The sequence below is a fragment of the Mustela lutreola genome, chromosome 6 (genome assembly GCF_030435805.1).
Source record: "Mustela lutreola isolate mMusLut2 chromosome 6, mMusLut2.pri, whole genome shotgun sequence".
NCBI classification, from domain to species: Eukaryota; Metazoa; Chordata; class Mammalia; order Carnivora; family Mustelidae; genus Mustela; species Mustela lutreola.
The window spans coordinates 122,396,669-122,410,189 of record NC_081295.1 but is presented as its reverse complement, the minus strand read 5'-3'; the positions used below and the strand labels follow the sequence as shown (position 1 = coordinate 122,410,189).

The 13,521-nt window shown below is 40.9% G+C and overlaps 1 pseudogene; it reads left to right on the top strand.

Annotated features, from left to right (window-relative positions):
- The first annotated feature begins 12,370 nt into the window (after positions 1-12,370).
- Positions 12,371-13,521, top strand: part of LOC131834692 (CREB-regulated transcription coactivator 2-like) — a 45,667-nt pseudogene continuing 44,516 nt past the window's right edge.

The window sequence follows — 13,521 nt, the reverse complement described above, 5'->3', positions numbered from 1 at the left end:
ATACAATGGCCCTAAATTCATATCTCTCAATAGTTACCCTGAATGTGAATGGGCTAAATGCCCCTGTCAAAAGACACAGGCTATCAGAATGGGATAAAAAAACAAAACCCATCTATATGTTGCCTCCAAGAAACTCATTTTAAGCCCGAAGACACCTCCAGATTTAAAGTGAGGGGGTGGAAAAGAATTTACCATGCCAATGGACATCAGAAGAAAGCAGGAGTAGCAATCCTTATATCAGATCAATTAGATTTTAAGCCAAAGACTATAATAAGAGATGAGGAAGGACACTATATCATACTCAAAGGGTCTGTCCAACAAGAAGATTTAACAATTTTAAATATCTATGCCCCCAACGTGGGAGAAGCCAACTATATAAACGAATTAAAACAAAATCAAAGAAACACATCAACAATAATACAATAATACTAGGGGACTTTAACACTCCCCTCACTGAAATGGACAGGTCTTCCAAGCAAAAGATCAGCAAGGAAATAAAGGCCTTAAACGACACACTGGACCAGATGGATATCACAGATATATTCAGAACATTTCATCCCAAAGCAACAGAATACACATTCTTCTCTAGTGCACATGGAACATTCTCCAGAATAGATCACATCCTCGGTCCTAAATCAGGACTCAACCGGTATCAAAAGATTGGGATCATTCCCTGCATATTTTCAGACCACAATGCTCTAAAGCTATAACTCAACCACAAAAGGAAGTTTGGAAAGAACCCAAATACATGGAGACTAAATAGTATCCTTCTAAAGAATGAATGGGTCAACCGGGAAATTAAAGAAGAATTGAAAAAAAATCATGGAAACAAATAATAATGAAAATACAACGGTTCAAAATCTGTGGGACACAACAAAGGCAGTCCTGAGAGGAAAATATATAGCGGTACAAGCCTTTCTCAAGAAATAAGAAAGGTCTCAGGTACACAACCTAACCCTACACCTAAAGGAGCTGGAGAAAGAACAAGAAAGAAACCCTAAGCCCAGCAGGAGAAGAGAAATCATAAAGATCAGAGCAGAAATCAATGAAATAGAAACCAAAAAAACAATAGAACAAATCAACGAAACTAGGAGCTGGTTCTTTGAAAGAATTAATAAAATTGATAAACCCCTGGCCCGACTTATCAAAAAGAAAAGAGAAAGGACCCAAATAAATAAAATCATGAAGGAAAGAGGAGAGCTCACAACTAACACCAAAGAAATACAAACTATTATAAGAACATACTATGAGCAACTCTACGCCAATAAATTTGACAATCTGGAAGAAATGGATGCATTCCTAGAGACATATAAACTACCACAACTGAACCAGGAAGAAATAGAAAGCCTGAACAGACCCATAACCAGTAAGGAGATTGAAACAGTCATTAAAAATCTCCAAACAAACAAAAGCCCAGGGCCAGACGGCTTCCCGGGGGAATTCTACCAAACATTTCAAGAAGAACTAATTCCTATTCTCCTGAAACTGTTCCAAAAAATAGAAATGGAAGGAAAACTTCCAAACTCGTTTTATGAGGCCAGCATCACCTTGATCCCAAAACCAGACAAGGATCCCACCAAAAAAGAGAGCTATAGACCGATATCCTTGATGAACACAGATGCGAAAATACTCAACAAAATACTAGCCAATAGGATTCAACAGTACATTAAAAAGATTATTCACCACGACCAAGTGGGATTTATTCCAGGGCTGCAAGGTTGGTTCAACATCCGCAAATCAGTCAATGTGATACAGCACATCAATAAAAGAAAGACAAGAACCATATGATACTCTTCATAGATGCTGAAAAAGCATTTGACAAAGTACAGCATCCCTTCCTGATCAAAACTCTTCAAAGTGTAGGGATAGAGGGCACATACCTCAATATCATCAAAGCCATCTATGAAAAACCCACCGCAAATATCATTCTCAATGGAGAAAAACTGAAAGCTTTTCCGCTAAGGTCAGGAACACGGCAGGGATGTCCATTATCACCACTGCTATTCAACATAGTACTAGAGGTCCTAGCCTCAGCAATCAGACAACAAAAGGAAATTAAAGGCATCCAAATCGGCAAAGAAGAAGTCAAATTATCACTCTTCGCAGATGATATGATACTATATGTGGAAACCCCAAAAGACTCCACTCCAAAACTGCTAGAACTTATACAAGAATTCAGTAAAGTTCTTTCCATAGTTTGGCCCTTGTGGACATTGCTGCTATAAACATTCGAGTACACGTGCCCCTTTGAATCACTACGTTTGTATCTTTAGGGTAAATGCCCAATAGTGCAATTGCTGGGTCATAGGGCAGTTATATTTTCAACATTTTGAGGAACCTCCATGCTGTTTTCCAGAGAGGTTGCACCAGCTTGCATTCCCACCAACAGTGTAGGAGGGTTCCCCTTTCTCCGCATCCTCGCCAGCATCTGTCATTTCCTGACTTGTTGATTTTAGCCATTCTGACTGGTGTGAGGTGATATCGCATTGTGGTTTTGATTTGTATTTCCCTGATGCCGAGTGATATGGAGCACTTTTTCATGTGTCTGTTGGCCATCTGGATGTCTTCTTTGCAGAAATGTCTGCTCATGTCCTCTGCCCATTTCTTGTTTGGATTATTTGTTCTTTGGGTGTTGAGTTTGCTAAGTTCTTTATAGATTCTGGACACTAGTCCTTTATCTGATATGTCGTTTGCAAATATCTTCTCCCATTCTGTCAGTTAAAGAACCTAGATGTCCATCAACAGATGAATGGATCAAGAAAATATGGTATATATACACAATGGAATACTATACAGCCATCAAAAGAAATGAAATCTTGCCATTTGCAACAACATGGATGGAACTAGAGCGTATCATGCTTAGCGAAATAAGTCAAGCAGAGAAAGACAACTATCATATGATCTCCCTGATATGAGGAAGTGGTGATGCAACATGGGGGCTTAAGTGGGTACGAGAAGAATAAATGAAATAAGATGGGATTGGGAGGGAGACAAACCATAAGTGACTCTTAATCTCACAAAACAAACTGAGGGTTGTTGGGGGGTGGGGGTTTGGGAGAAGGGGGTGGTATTATGAACATTGGGGAGGGTATGTGTTTTGGTGAGTGCTGTGAAGTGTGTAAACCTGGTGATTCACAGACCTGTACCCCTGGGGATAAAAATATATGTTTATAAAAAATAAAAAAATTATAATGATAAAAATAAAAAAAAAGAAAGAAAACTGGACAATCCATAAAAAAAAAAAAAAGCTGTAGCGATTCTCATATCAGATAAATTAGATTTTAAACTAAGGACCATAGTCAGAGATACAGAAGGACACTACACCATTATAAAAGGGACTATCCCCCAAGATGATCTAACAATTGTAAATATCTATGCCCCCAACATGGTAGCAGCCAATTACATAAGAAAACTGGTAATCAAGATAAAGAATCATACTGATATGAATACATTAATAGTAGGAGATTTTAACACACCTCTCTCAGAAACAGAAAGATCATCGAAGCAGAAAATTAATAAAGAAACAAGAGCATTGAATGACTGCTTGGACCAGATGGACCTCATAGATATATACAGAACATTCCACCCTAAAACAACAGAATACTCATTCTTCTCAAGTGCACATGGAAACTTCTCCAGAATAGACCACATACTGGGTCACAAATCAGAACTCAACTGATACCAAAAGACTGAGATTATTCCCTGCATATTCTCAGATCACACTGCCTTGACACTGGAGCTCAATCACAAGGAAAAGTCCTGAAAGAACTCAAACACCTCGAGCTAAAGACCACCTTGCTTAAGAATGCTTGGATCAACCAGGAGATCAAAGAACTGAAACAATTCATGGAAACCAATGAGAATGAAGACACTTCAGTCCAAAACCTATGGGATACAGCAAAAGCAGTCCTAAGGGGGAAACACATATACATCCAAGCCTCATCAAAAAATTGAAAAATCCAGAACAGAGCAGCTGTCTCTACACCTTAAAGAACTGGAGAAACAACATCAAATCAAACCAACTCCACACATAAGAAGGGAAATCATTAAGATTAGAGCTGAGATCAATGAGGTAGAAACCAGGGATACAGTAGAATGTATCAATGAAACTAGAAGCTGGTTTTTTGAAAGAATCAATAAGATCGATAAACCATTGACCACACTAATCCAAAAGAAAAGAGAGAAAGCCCAAATTCATAAAATTATGAATGAAAGGGAAGAGAAGTAGAAACAATCATCAGAAGTTATTATCAACAGTTATATGCCAATAAGCTAAGCAACCTAGATGAAATGGATGCATTCCTGGAAAACTATAAACTCCCAAAATTGAACCAGGAAGAAATTGACAACCTGAATAGACCGATATCTAGTAACAAGATTGAAGCAGTCATCAAAAGCCTCCCAAAAAATAAGAGCCCAGGAAATGGCGGATTCCCTGGGGAATTCTACCAAACTTTCAAAGAAGAAATAACACCTATTCTCCTGAAGCTGTTTCAAAAAACTGAAGCAGAAGGAAAACTTCCAGACTCTTTCTATGAAGCCAGCATTACTCTGATCCCCAAACCAGGCAAAGACTCTACCAAAAAGGAGAATTTCAGACCAATATCACTGATGAATAGGGATGCTAAGATTCTCAACAAGATCCAAGCAAACAGGATCCAACAGCACATTAAGAAGATTATCCACCATGACCAGGTGGGATTCATCCCTGGGCTACAAGGATGGTTCAATATTCGCAAATCAATCAATGTGATAGAACAAATTAATATGAGAAGAGAGAAGAATCACATTGTCCTCTCAATTGATGCAGAAAAAGCATTTGACAAAATCCAGCATCCGTGCCTGATTAAAACGCCTCAAAGTATAAGGATAGAGTGAACATTCCTGAACTTCATAAAATCTATGAAAAATCCACAGCAAATTTCATATTCAATGAAAAAAAGCTTGCAGCATTCCCACTGAGATCAGGAACAAGACAAGGATGCCCACTCTCACCACTCTTGTTCAACATAGTACTAGATGTCCTAGCGACGACCCTCAGACAACAAAGAGAAATAGAAGGTATCCAAATTGGCAATGGAAGAAGTCAAACTCTCTCTCTTCGCAGATGAAATGATTCTTTATATGGAAAATCCAAAAGACTCCACCCCCAAGCTACTAGAACTCATACAGCAATTCAGAACATGGCAGGATACAGTCAATGTACAGAAATCAGTGGCTTTCTTATACACTAACAATGAAAATACAGAAAGAGAAATTAAGAATCTATTCCATTTACTATAGCACCAAGAACCATAAGATACCTGGGAATAAACGTAACCAAAGAAGTAAAGGATCTGTATGTGAGGAACTACAGAACACTCATGAAAAAATTGAAAAAGGCACAAAAAGATGGAAGACTCTTCCATGCTCATGGGTCGGAAGAATAAACATTGTTCAAATGTCTATACTGCCTAGAGCAATCTATACTTTTAATGCCATTCCGATCAAAATTCCACTGGTATTTTTCAAAGAGCTGGAGCAAATAATCCAAAAATTTGTATGGAATCAGAAGAGACCATGAATCACTAAGGAAATATTGAAAAACTAAAAAAAAAAAAAAAAAAAAAAAAAAAACAGGGGGCACAACACTACCTGATTTCAGGCTTTACTACAAAGCTGTGTTTACCAAGACAGCATGGTACTGGCATAAAAAACAGACACATAGACCAGTGGAACAGAGCAGAGAGCCCAGATATGGACCCTCAACTCTATGGGCAAATAATCTTCGACAAAACGGGAAAAAATATATAGTGGAAAAAGACAGTCTCTTCAATAATTTGTCTGGGAAAACTGGGCACCTATATGTAGAAGAATGAAACTCGACCATTCTCTTACACCGTACACAAAGAAAAACTCAAAATGGATAAAAGACCTCAACGTGAGACAGGAATCCATCAGAATCCTAGAGGAGAACATAGCCAGTAATCTCTTCGATACCAGCCACAGCAACTTCTTTCAAGATATGTCTCCAAAGGCAAAGGAAACAAAAGCGAAGATGAACTTTTGGGACTTCATCAACATCAAAAGCTTCTGCACAGCAAAGGAAACAGTCAAGAAAACAAAGAGGCAACCCACGGAATGGGAGAAGATATTTGCAAATGACAGTACAGACAAAAGGTTGATATCCAGGATCTATAAAGAACCCCTCAAACTCAACACACACAAAACAGACAATCATATCAAAAAATGGGCAGATCTAAACAGACACTTCTCCAGTGAAGACATACAAAAGGCTATCAGACACATGTTCATCATCACTAGCCATCAGGGAGATTCAAATTAAAACCACATTGAGATACCACCTTACACCAGTTAGAATGGTCAAAATTAGCGAAACGGGAAACAACATGTGTTGGAGGGGATGTGGAGAGAGGGGAACCCTCTTCCACTGTTGGTGGGGATAAAAGTTGGTGCAGCCTCTTTGGAGAACAGTGTGGAGATTCCTCAATAAATTAAAAATAGAAGTTCCCTATGACCCTGCCATTGCACTACTGGGTACTTATCCCAAATATACAGATGTAGTGAAAAGAAGGGCCATCTGTACCCCAATGTTTATAGCAGCAATGGCCATGGCCGCCGAACTGTGGAAAGAACCATGATGCCCTTCAACCGATGAATTGATAAGGAATATGTGGTCCATATACACTATGGAGAATTATGCCTCCATCAGAAAGGATGAATACCCAACTTTTGTAGCAACATGGATGGGACTGGAAGAGATTATGCTGAGTGAAATGAGTCAGGCAGAGAGAGTCAATTATCATATGGTTTCCCTTATTTGTGGAGCATAACAAATAGCATGGAGGACATGGGGAGATGGAGAGGAGAAGGGAGTTGGGGGACATTGGAAGAGGATGTGAACCATGAAAGATTACGAACTCTGAAAAACAATCTGAGGGTTTTTGAAGGAATGGGGGGTGGTTGGGAGGTCAGGGTACCAGGTAGTGGGTATTATAGAGGGCACATATTGCATGGAGCACTGGGTGTGGTGCAAAAATAATGAATACTGTTATGCTGAAAATAAATAAAAAATAAATTAAAAAAAAAAAAGAGGCTCTTAGATGTCGGTACCTTAGCACCAGCAGTGAGGATCATAGAAGCTGCTTCCTGGCCCCACTCCCAAGCAATTTAGTTGATGTGGGGCCCTGGACTCTGCACTTTTTAAAAATATATATTTTTTATTTATTTTCAGCATAACAGTATTCATTATTTTTGCACCACATCCAGTGCTCCATGCAATCAGTGCCCTCTATAATACCCACCACCTGGTACTGCAACGTCCTACCCCCAACTCCTTCAAAACCCTCAGATTGTTTTTTGGAGCCCATAGTCTCTCATGGTTTACCTCCCCTTCCAATTTCCCCCAACTCCCTTCTCCTCTCCATCTCCCCATGTCCTCCATGCTATTTGTTATGTTCCACAAATAAGTGAAACCATTTGATAATTGACTCTCTGCTTGACTTATTTCACTCAGCATAATCTCTTCCAGTCCCGCCCATGTTGCTATAAAAGTTGGGTATTCGTCCTTTCTGATGGAGGCATAATACTCCATAGTGTATATGCATCACATCTTCCTTATCCATTCGTCCGTTGAAGGGCATCTTGGTTCTTTCCACAGTTGGCGACCTTGGCCATTGCTGCTATAAACATTGGGGTACAGATGGCCCTTCTTTTCACTATATCTGTATGTTTGGGATAAATACCCAATAGTGCAATGGCAGGGTCATAGGGAAGTTCTATTTTTAATTTATTGAGGAATCTCCACACTGTTCTCCAAAGAGGCTGCACCAACTTGCATTCCCACCAACAGTGGAAGAGGGTTCCCCTCTCTCCACATCCCCTCCAACACATGTTGTTTCCCGTTTCGCTAATTTTGACCATTCTAACTGGTGTAAGGTGGTATCTCAATGTGGTTTTAATTTGAATCTCCCTGATGGCTAGTGATGATGAACATGTGTCTGATAGCCTTTTGTATGTCTTCACTGGAGAAGTGTCTGTTTAGATCTTCTGCCCATTTTTTGATATGATTGTCTGTTTTGTGTGTGTTGAGTTTGAGGGGTTCTTTATAGATCCTGGATATCAACCTTTTGTCTGTACTGTCATTTGCAAATATCTTCTCCCATTCCGTGGGTTGCCTCTTTGTTTTCTTGACTGTTTCCTTTGCTGTGCAGAAGCTTTTGATGTTGATGAAGTCCCAAAAGTTCATCTTCGCTTTTGTTTCCTTTGCCTTTGGAGACATATCTTGAAAGAAGTTGCTGTGGCTGGTATCGAAGAGATTACTGGCTATGTTCTCCTCTAGGATTCTGATGGATTCCTGTCTCATGTTGAGGTCTTTTATCCATTTTGAGTTTATCTTTGTGTATAGTGTAAGAGAATGGTCCAGTTTCATTCTTCAGCATATAGCTGCCCAATTTCCCCAGCACCATTTATTGAAGAGACTGTCTGTTTTCCACTGGATATTTTTTTCTTGTTTCATCGAAGATTATTTGCCCATAGAGTTGAGGGTCCATATCTGGGCTTTCTACTCTGTTCCACTGGTCTATGTGTCTGTTTTTATGCCAGTATCATTCTGTCTTGGTGATCACAGCTTTGTAGTAAAACTTGAAATCAGGTAACGTGATGCTGCCAGGTTTATTTTTGTTTTTCAACATTTTCTTAGTGATTCAGGGTCTCTTCTGGTTCCCTACAAATTTTAGGATTATTTGCTCCAGCTCTTTGAAAAATACAAGTGGAATTTTGATCGGAATAGCATTAAGAGTATAGATTGCTCTAGGCAATATAGACATTTTAACAATGTTTATTCTTCTGATCCAAGAGCATGGAATTGTTTTCCATATTTTTGTGTCTTCTTCAATTTCTTTCATGAGTGTTCTGTTGTTCCTTGATTACAGATCCTTTACTTCTTTGATTAGGTTTATTCCCAGGTATCTTATGGTTCTTGGTACTATCATCATCACTAGCCATTAGGGAGATTCAAATTAAAACCACATTGAGATACCACCTTACACCAGTTAGAATGGCCAAAATTAGCAAGACAGGAAACAATATGTGTTGGAGAGGATGTGGAGAAAGGGGAGCCCTCTTACACTGTTGGTGGGAATGCAAGTTGGTTCAGCCTCTTTGGAGAACAGTGTGGAGATTCCTTCAAGAAATTAAAAATAGAACTTCCTTATGACCCTGCCATTGCACTACTGGGTATTTACCGCAAACGTAGAGATATAGTGAAAAGAAGGGCCATCTGTACCCCAATGTTTATAGCAGCAATGGCCTGGCTGCCAAACTGTGGAAAGAACCACGTTGCCCTTCAACAGATGAATGGATAAGGAAGATGTGGTCCATGTACACTATGGAGTATTATGCCTCTATCAGAAAGGATGAATACCCAACTTTTGTAGTAACATGGATGGGACTGGAAGAGATTATGCTGAGTGAAATAAGTCAAGCAGAGAGAGTCAATTATCATATGGTTTCACTTATTTGTGGAGCATAACAAAATGGATTACATGGGGAGACGGAGAGGAGAAGGGAGTTGAGGGAAATTGGAAGGGGAGGTGAATCATGAGAGACTATGGACTCTGAAAAACCTTCTGAGGGTTTTGAAGGAGTGGGGGGTGTGAGGTTGGGGAAACCAGGTGGTGGGTATTGGGGAGGGGACGGATTGCATGGAGCACTGGGTGCGGTGCAAAAACAATGAATACTGTTACACTGAAAAGAAATAAAAAAATAAAATAAAATAAAAAATATGAAAAAAAAACAAAACAATACAAAACAAAAAGATAAAGCTATTTACTACTTTCTAGAAAAACATTAATTGTGAGACCCTTGGGATGTATATCAGTGGACCAAAGTTCACAAGGTAATTGCTACCATATTTTGGGTGGGCTGCTTATGATTATCACAGGGAAGTAAAACTACAAAGAACAAAGCTATAGTGGTCAAACGTGAAAGGAAGTCCTTGAGGGTGCTGCAGAAGTCTTGTAATATGTACACCTGTAACCTATGAGCCACAGCAAATTCTATGCTTTGTTCTGTTTTCTATCATCAAATGTTTATCCAAAGATAATGAAAATATGGATTTGGTAAGGCATAAACACCCCCATATTTATTGTAACATTATTTATAATAGCAAAGATATGAAAACAATCTACAGGTCCGTTGACATACAGACAAGGAGGAGGCAGTATGCATAAACAGAATAGAATTGTATGCAGCCAGAAGAAAGAATGAGATTGTGCTACTTGCGATAACATGGATGGATCTAGAAGGTTTTATACTATGTGAAAGAAGTCAGACTGGGATAGACAAATACTACATGATTTTACTCATATTTGGAATACAAACAAACCAAATGAATAAGTACACAAACAAAAGGTAGAACCAGACCTGTGAACACAGAGCACAAACCCATGCTTGCCAGATGGGAGATGGAGTGTGGTGTGGGCCAAAGTGGGTGAAGAGAATGGGAGCTAGGCTCACAGTTAGATGATAGGTACACTTGTGGAGAGCATAGAATAATGTTTAACTTGTTGAATCAGTGTGTTGCCATCTGAAAAATAACAACATTGTCTGTCAATTACACTCAGATAAAAATGAGTCATAAAAAATTAAAATAATTTAAGCTTTACCTAATTAGAGGTTTTTAAAAAGTGGGTTTAATACTTTCTACGAAGTGGCACATTACAAATTCATAATTATTTTTACCTTAGCCATTGTTTTAAAGCCTAGTTATTTGTCTGGAAGTGTTTTAAAAGCACTTGAAGCTATTATGTGCTATTATACTATATGCTAACAGCTATTATATGGCTGTTCAAGTAGAAAGTGCAATCCTAACACCTCACTAGATAATTTATTTTGAGCAAGAACTATCATTCATAGCCAGTGAATAGTATTTGTTAACAAATAGTTGGACTGTGAGCCTGATGAGCTGGCAGTGTGTGGGTGAGGGGAGGGAAGTTTGCTGTTTGGTGTCTTTCCTGCAATGTGTCCAGGTGTCTTTCCAGTGTCCTTCAGGAAAATCTTCCCTGTGCTTTGTCATTCCTTCCCCTCCTCTTCCAACATGGGATCCAAGGGCCAGCATTCAAGGGAGATAAGCTTTCTGGCTCAATCATGCTGGGCCATTGTTGAATCCAAGGTCCCCTTCCTTCTAATCTCTCTCACTGAGTTGTATGGAGCTGGGGGCTGGGCTGGGCTTGAGGACTGGGGTGTGTGCAGGGCAGTGTTGGTGCAGCTCCAGACCTCCTTCTTCTAGAAAGTTCCTGGATGAAGGCTTATTAGATGGCAGGGCTCATGTCTTCCTACATCTCTGTTGCACGTGTGAGAATGAAGTGTCATAAGAACAACTTGTGTAGCCCAGTTCCTGGCACTTACTAGGTACTCAATAAATTAGTTTTTTTCCTTCTGTTCTTATATAAAATTCCCCTAATGTCTCTCAGGCCCCAAGGAGACTCCCTGTTGGGCAGGGAAATTTGGTGGCAGTGGGGGATGGACCTAGAGGCTAATATTGGTCCTTGTGCATTCATTATTTTTCAATGAAGATGGGTTTTCCCGATACTCCTGACTCTAAGTGGATATTGGCAGAAATGCACATTTGGGGATGACAGCATGGGATGTGTTCAGGTATATCTAGAAGTCCTGGGTTTGCCCAGAGTTTTAATATTTCTGGCCATATATCTGGGTAGAAATTGCATGCATTGATGCATCAGTCTTTGTTTCAAGGTCAGTCTTTGTTTCAAAACAAATATAGCAGATCATTCAGAACAATCAAAAGTGAACACAGGCTGAGAGAGGTTTTGCTGGGAGCAAGGCCAGGTCATTGGTCCCAAGCAGGAAAATGCTAGGGAGCTGCAGGACAGGGTGTGTGTGGTGGGATCCACAGTGTCGTTTAGGAGAATGTAATCTGACTCTTATACTTCTCAGTGATTCCCTGGTCATATTGAGGGATCAGGAGAAGAAAAGCATGCAGAAGCTGGCATGTCATTCATTGTGAGGGGTCTGTGTCTGGGCCCTGTGTCCCTGGGCCTCTGTGCTGGCCTATGACTCACGCAGGCATGGAGGAGGCCCCTATGCTGAGGTGATAGGGGTCTGGTCCTGTGGGCTGAGCAGGCTGGGAATGTTTCCAAAGGGCTGGGTGGGCTTTCTTGTCATCAGGGTTGTGGGGCTCCCACCCATCGGCATACTGAGCTGTAGGAAAGGCTGTGCTCTTGCTGGGGACTGTTGCAAGTCCCGAGCCTTGCTGTCTGCTCTGAGGCCCAGAGCTGTGGGATGGCCCTGCCTCCTTTCTGGAGGTGTTCACCTGCCTCCTGTCCTGTTTCTCCCCAGCTCTGAGGAAATGGAGGATTGCTGCAGGAGCTCTTTGCTCGCCCATCTCCCCTCCATGCTTCTCCTCTTGCAGCTGCCTGCTGGGGGCTCTGCAGGTGAGTGTATCTTCTCCCCCTCCTTGTGTGTCCCTGGGGTGGGTGAGAGCCCCTGGCGCTCTGCTGCTGTCTCCATCAGGACAGATGGCTATTGGTGGAGGCCTTGGCTCTAGACAGATTCTGGAGATGCCCCAACTGTTATTTGAAATTAAACACATAAGGACAATCCCAGAACTGCAAAATAAGGGCAGGGCAGCATAACAGCTCTCTAATGAGTTTATGTCTTATAAAGTAAAAAATGTGAATTTCACTAAGAAAAGTAGAAAATGAATTTCCCCTCATTTCTTGTTCCCTATCTCTATTGGTATCTAACCACTTATTTTGTTATTAATTGATTACATCCACGAATACTGACAGGGTGTCCAGTGTGTGTTAGGTGCTACTCTACGTACAAAATGACAGAGTATCTGTCTTCACAGAGCTCATTCTGCAGGTGACAGGGAGTAGTAAATACCACAACCCTGTACTATGTATGACTGATGGAGTAGAGAGCATGGGACAGTGAAATAGAGGAGAGTGTGGAAGGGAGAGATGCAGGAGGGCTGTGGGCAGGCTGTAATGCTCTATAAGGTGGCTCATGTAGGTAGTGAGATGGGAATGAAGCGGGGTGGAGGCAGTGTGTCATCCTGTGAGGATCACCCAGGATTGAGGGATTCTATCATGTGGAGCTGCCAGAGCAAACCTGGAAGTGTGCTTGTGTGTTCAGGGAGCCAAGGAAGTTAGTGTTGGCTGTATCAGAGTGAGGGAGAGAAGCAAGGGTTGGGGGGGGTCAGAGAGCATTGGCAGGTCATCCTTATAGGGCCTATGGGCCATGTGGGGAACTGTGGGGCCATTGCAGGGCTTTGAGCAGAGGAGGGACATGGTTTTGCTTGTGGATTGAAAGTCACGCACAGAGGTTTGGGAGAGAATAGTCACAGGGAGTGTAGTCACTCTTATCCCACAGGTGAGGCATATAGTGAGTCAGCCAAAGTTGAGTGGCACAAGGGGTGAGAAGTCACTCTTCTGAGGTCCAGCATGGGTGTTTCTTGGAGAAGTGTCCTGTTGTGACATGCCCATCAGTTCTCAG